The sequence below is a fragment of the Bombyx mori genome, chromosome 5 (genome assembly GCF_030269925.1).
Source record: "Bombyx mori chromosome 5, ASM3026992v2".
Taxonomy (NCBI): Eukaryota; Metazoa; Arthropoda; class Insecta; order Lepidoptera; family Bombycidae; genus Bombyx; species Bombyx mori.
The window spans coordinates 18,942,122-18,948,905 of record NC_085111.1 but is presented as its reverse complement, the minus strand read 5'-3'; the positions used below and the strand labels follow the sequence as shown (position 1 = coordinate 18,948,905).

The window sequence follows — 6,784 nt, the reverse complement described above, 5'->3', positions numbered from 1 at the left end:
TTTGTTTAATTTTGATCCGAGCCCCCATGTGATTGAAGTGTTGGCGCGCGGCGCGGCGCCTCGACACTGCGTGATGCGTCAGCCGCACTCACTGACATGCTGAACTGAACGCTAAGAGTTCGACATAAACTGAAAGCCTTAGGAAGCGATTTGAGAAAATGTTCATCTGCGGGCTGTTGTACTGGATTTAATAGATACCTAGCTTTCGAAAAACAATGCATTAAAAAGAAAAATAAGTGAGAGTATGGCAAAAAGATTTACCAATTTTAAAACCTAGGCCTGTGAGAGGGTCAAGAGTGGGCAGCCATCGATCAACATAACATCTGTTGACTACTCTTCATTCTACTTTTCCGCAATTTGGGAACCGGTGATCCAATTCTCAATATATGGAATAATTTTACGGGAATAATATTGTGAGTAGGTTTTTATGTTTGAAACTATTGACTAATTAATGACTTATGAAATATACACCGGTTGCCTGTTTCGAATTCATTACAACAATTTGGCGCTCAAGGCGCAACGGTATTATAATAAAATAAATTTAATCTAAACCGTTTTACTGAGTTTTACATACCTAGTGGCAGAAATATCTAGAAATCATAGCTCTTAATTAAGTTGAACATGCACGTGTTCGCAGCGGCCGCGTGTTACTTTCGCGTTCAGTGTCACGTGAACTAGGTATAATGACCACGGAAACTCAAGAATCGTCTATTGGGAATGACTTGACATTTACTACGAGAATAAGCCTTATATCAAATTTAACTATGTTTAGACATTTCTCTTTCTTCTTATGACATAGAGAGATACGAATATCCTGTTGATACACAGATTCTCCGTGCGGGTACCGGGTCCATCGTGTTACTGAGAGAGGAGTTTAAGAATAGCAGTGGACTTGCGACCCTGGTGTAGGTTTGAGGCGTAATTTACAAGTGAAAAGTTGAATTTCAAAAGTGTAATAACTGACGACAGCGTTCTAACGCGCGTTCGCTGCTCATAATGTATTAACGCTGTTGTTATCTGTCGGTGACGATTGCGTCTAAAAGATCTTAATTTTTTTTAGAAAATATTTCAATACTACTCTAAAGCTGACTACGCTATACTATAGTGCCATAAATAGTACAGCAGCCTATACTTAATCAATAATATAGTACAGTACAGTGTGAACGTGTCCATAAAAATGTATGGTGCGCGATATTGTTATGCTATGAGCTATATACTATATGCGATTATATTACAGCGTAGTCTGAAAGCGGCTTAATGTCTTCTAGTTTAGATACGCCGGCACTCTGAGCAGCGATTGTTACAGCCATAAATAAAACAGTAGATCCGTCACTCGTTGGTCGACGTCGGCTTGGCTCTCGACCTGACTTCCTGAGTCTTCAGATACTTCGATGAATAAAATTTTCTAGATGGATTGAATCACGTTACTGACTATTTGGACTTTAGATCATTAAGTGAATTCTACATTGCTATCAATTACTATTAATTACCATGTCGTGGGACCCAGTAACATAGTTAATGAGTTGGGACCGGATGAGCTGAACGTAAGTTGGGTTTTGTAATTGCGTTTATGTTGATTAGGAGTGCGTTAAATGTAGAAAATACTTCACAGCAGCAATGCATACCCAGATCGATTCACTGTCCCCAAACTTCACAAAATATCTGGGATTTAATTTACTTTCGTAAGTAGCAAGCAAACAAAGGCTTTGATGAAATACGTCGCGCATAGCTCTGTCGTGTAATCTCTCCGTGGTGCGGCAATATCTCGCGCCCAGCGTCGCGCCGCTCTCTGCTATTGTTCGTGCTCCATTGTCCTCGACAACAGACAAAACATCTTCAGATCAGCAAATGTGAAGCAATGAATGTTATTCTGCCGTACTTGTTTAAGTGCCTTTCATTCTTTTCATATTTTTATTGTAAATTTAGGTACAGTTATTGCGTTTCAGACGAGATTCGTTTGTTCCTGGGAAGAAGCGAGTTATTATTATTGTAGGTTTGAAACTGGACAAAAGGAATGTATTAGCAGCGATGATACAAATTGGGGCGAAACATTAGTCTTTAATATTAGCTTATTAGCTGTTGTTGCTTTATACCTATGCTATATGCTACATAGATATACATGTCTATTGGTTATTGGGCTAATAAAATATTATTATGTTATTACAAATCTATCTCGTTCAAGCGTAATTTTTATTCTGTTAAGTATTAGGGATATATCAATGTTTTTCTGAACAGAAATGTACACATACACTTTGATGTAATGTTCAGAAACGGTGATATAATTATTATAATTATCTGATAAAACTAATAAGGTTCCGATCTATTTTAAAGTAAGATATTAAGAAGTCACAATATTCAAAAACTAAATGGTAAAATATGTACACAATATCTTCAGCAATGTAATCCATTAAAATATAATTATTATCAAGCACTAACTACTATCAGAAAATGTGTGTATCTTTTAGATGTTTGGACACATTTTTACTATCGGGTATAATAATAATAACACTTTATTTAACACCATATGTACAGAGTGAGCAAATAAAACAAATAATAGTCGGTGACATAAATTGGCGGCCTTATCGCTGAAAGCGATCTCTTCCAGGCAACCTTGCAGGGAGAGGAATAAGTGAACTGGACGGTGCTATAGCATAATAAACTTACATAAAAAAATATATTATATACACATGTGAAAAATAAATACAATATAAGATAGACTTACGATTAAATACAAATAAATACTAAAAATATGCAGGTAAATACAAAATAAGTAGCAACTTGTACAGTTATATTGTAGGAGCCATATTATTGTGCAAGGTAGTGCGATTTTAATCTGAATTTGAAAATTTCTGGCAAGGACGATTGTTTGTGCTTAGGGGTAATGCATTCCATAACCGGACTGCTTCAACCGTAAAAGAATGGTCATAGAATGACGTCCCGTGAGCGGGAAACTTCAGCATTAAGTTCTCCGATGACCTAAGTGAATGGCAATTTGCAGTATGTAGGAAATCAAATCGTTCCTGAAGGTAGCGCGGGGACGAGGAATTAAACAGGACACTGTAAAGAAGAGACAATATATGAACATTCCGGCGATAACGAATAGGAAGCCACTTGAGCTTAACTCGATACTCAGAGACGTGGTCATATTTGCGTAAACCAAATATAAACCTTATGATGAAATTTTTATAATATAAATCTAATATATAAAATTCTCGTGTCACAGTTTTCGTTGCCATACTCCTCCGAAACGGCTTGACCGATTTTGATGAAATTTTTTGTGCTTATCCGGTATCTATGAGAATCGGCCAACATCTATTTTTCATCCCCCTAAATGTTAGGGGTAGTCCACCCCTAAATTTATTTTTTAATTTTTTAGACAATTTTTTTTGTTTTTATTTTTTTATGATACAGCATACAAAAATACATACAACCCTAAATTTTCACCCCTCTACGATCAACCCTTATTTTTTATTTGTTAATTAAAAACTAAATTTTTTTGCAAGAATTTTGTTTTTATTTTGTCATGACTTAGAATAAAAAATTTCATATTACTCTGAAATTTTCACCCTCTACGATCAACCCCTATTTTTTATTTGTTAATTATAAATTTTAAATTTTTTGGCAAGATTTTATTTTTTATTTTGTCATGACTTGAAATAAAAAAAAAAATATTACTCTCAATTTTCACTCTTATACGATCAACCCCTATTTTTCCATCCCGATTTTTATTTTTTTTATTCTATGCACAGATCCGCAATAAGGTTGCAAGATGGCAATCAAATATTATAATTGTAGTATGATAAATTGTTATTCAGAGTTTATAATTTCAAGTTCCTTTAATTATGTTTTTTTTTTTTAATTCAATTTGATCTCCTGCCCTCGCCGGTCGACTACTGATCAACTATCAATCGATCAGTTATCCCCGCCAGGTGTCACCAATCATCCAGCAAACATCACGTAGTAGGGATGAGGACGAATCCGGTCTCCTGTCTTACTCACTATACATTTTTCAGCCATGTTTCTTTGGTTTTATTTGTGTATCAATAGTATTGTCAGTAGGTCTGAGAATCGGCTATTATCTATATTTCATACCCCTAAGTGATAAGGGTTGTTCACCCCAAACATTTTTTTTTTATAATTTTTTTTTTTGGTTATAATGAGGTATAGTCCCCAGCGCGTAACTTGGCAAGAGTCGCTAGATGCGCAGAAGTCGTTTTTTAGGTCTCTTTGGTTGTCAAGCGGGACGCGGGGAAAGACGTAGCACCGTTCCGAGCGCGCGATTGGTGAGTCAGTGGACTCTCCCCTCCCGCACCGCGTCCACGTTCCGTTCGCTCCCGGTTACACATGTGCCTACTAAAGTTGTAGGAACCCTTTGTTTATATTCAGTTTTTGTTACGAGTTGTTATTATTATTTTAAATTTAGTTTTTGTTACGAGTGTTATTGTTTTAAATTTGTTTGCAATGGCAGGACCAAATACCAATGACCATAATTATAGTCGATTCAGTCACTGAGCGTTTTATTATTTACGCCAGTGACGACAGCGACTCTTCGTTATGTCGACGATGAGGAGCCAACTCCTTCCACCAGCTCAGGTCCTACCATAAATTTAATCCAAGGGGTAGCACTATTAGAAAATGATAGTGACGACGGCGACACATAATTTTTAATATTAAGTATATTTTGTTAAATAAACTTTTTAACTTTTAATTCTATTTTATTTATAACACCTAATACACTTCACGAATTCCTCTCTTTTCTTTAACTTTCTTCTAAACACACAGGCTTAAAAATAAATTATGGCAAATAAAAAATTTAATAAAATAAAATTAACATATATGCGGGCCATAAAAGTGACCATTTTTTTGTTGCAATGTACACTATGCGCGACTTTACCCCCACTACACCAAAACCTTGCCAACTTACGTGCCGCTTACTATATTATGTGGTTGAATGAGGTTTTTGAGAATTTTATATATTAGACTATAATTTCCCTAGAAATCTTATTTAAGGCAACACAACGTTTGCCGGGTCAGCTAGTATTAGTATAAAATAATTGTGAGGTCATTAATATTTAAAAAAACCTGTTATTTAGGGGCAGCGTAGCCTAAGGTTTTACAAGCTATAATTGACAAAACTGCACCCTGCTTTGCCGGAATGTTTAATGGTTGTATTTATTGTGGTGATTTCCCTTGAACTGAATGAAGTACGCAAAATTACTACATATCCTATAGCAAGTAGGTACTTTTGAAATTGGCGACTTCTCCTTATACCGGTTAAGTGCAGGCGGCAGTGGGTGCTCATATATGTACGTCACGCAGTACACTTAGGCCCGGTTCCAAAAAATAACGAATCGTCATTGTATTATAACAACTAATCGTAATCATGCTACCAATACGTAGCCGTATATTAGCGTTCCACAACTATTTTACTTGCCGCGTTACCTACGAGCATCCGTCGGCGCGCTGCTTACTAACGAATCCCTCTGCGTTTTGGTAATGCAAATGATTGTGTTACAAAGATCCTTTAGAAATAAAACTCTTTTCAAAATACATAAGTTTTTATTAGTATTTTTACATAAATATTTTAAAATAATATAAATTAATTGTAATTCATCACATATGTAATTTTATTTGAACATTCACAATTTAAAAACAGCTACTTTAGTTTTAACTGTAAAGTGAACAAAACGCCATGAAGAGACAAAGGAAACGCCAGATGTCGGCCGGACCGCGCCAAAATACCAAAAAAAACTGATAAATTGTAATGTAAGGGAGATATTCCATGATTCCTAGAATTAAAATAAACTAGTAAATACTATTTTCATGTAATCACTTGTTAAATAGTTAACTACTTCATAAAATACCAATTAACAGCTGGCATTAAAAATACGAGCCTGGTTCCTTTTACCTTTAAAAAAGGATAAATTTCACCTAACAGTAATTGCACAGACTGCTTGTCGAGCCGAAATCTTAGTTGAAACTCCTGATTATCGAGCTCTGAATAATAATTGATTCTTGTTTTATACACTCTATTACTTCGCGTATCATCACTTGAATCGTCGCTTGAATTCAGTAACATTAAAACTTCGTTATCACTTTCTGAACTCGACATTTTAAAAGAAAAAACACAAACACAAAAATTCCAAAGCACAACCGAACAAAATCGGTAGGTTAAAAAATGCTCTACGCGTCGTAGTTGTGACAGCTCACTGACATTCCTAAAATAGTATAGGAACACTACAGACAACAGTCTTCATACAAAACGCAGTACGAACCGTTATGTTAGCCCTCCCATCCGTTAGTAGCAAGTCATCAGTAATTTTAAAAACGAGTCGTTTTTATAGGAACTATTTTGTCCTACGATTCGTAGATATTGTAACGGATCGTAATATAAAACGATTCGTTTTTTGGATATTGGAACCGGGCGTTAGTTCTGCAGGGTGGCTCGAGGCACATCTCTTTGCTTCAGCTAACTTGATACTTTCCCGCAGCACTTAGCGGTATGCACAATGCTGCCGATATCGGTTTTCATACTGCGGAAGAATAATTCTTTTCGAGCTATTTATAACGTCCACCAGAGGATTATCTGAGGATCAAGCTTAGGAAAACAGTTCTGATTAGCGACCCAATATATTATGAATCACAGGGCGTACGTGCAACGCTGAGTAATTGCAACGACAAAAACGATGCGTGACTCATCCCCACTACCACCGGTTGGGTGATAAAATGGTGAGCTGTACCTTCCTCAGCTCAAGCGCACTGAGTTACTCGCCGGATCTTTTCA

The 6,784-nt window shown here is 36.1% G+C and overlaps 1 long non-coding RNA gene across 2 annotated transcripts; it reads right to left on the bottom strand.

Moving 5' to 3' along the window:
- Nucleotides 1–5,539: 5,539 nt before the first annotated feature.
- LOC134198994 (uncharacterized) lies at nt 5,540–6,533 on the bottom strand. 2 transcript variants are annotated; one of them, XR_009973305.1, is made up of 2 exons: nt 6,276–6,533; nt 5,540–5,789 (listed from the first exon to the last, which is right to left on the bottom strand). It is a non-coding gene; the product is annotated as an uncharacterized LOC134198994 (long non-coding RNA). The 2 variants fall into 2 exon arrangements; XR_009973304.1 differs by lacking the exon at nt 6,276–6,533 and adding an exon at nt 5,909–6,249.
- Nucleotides 6,534–6,784: the final 251 nt, after the last annotated feature.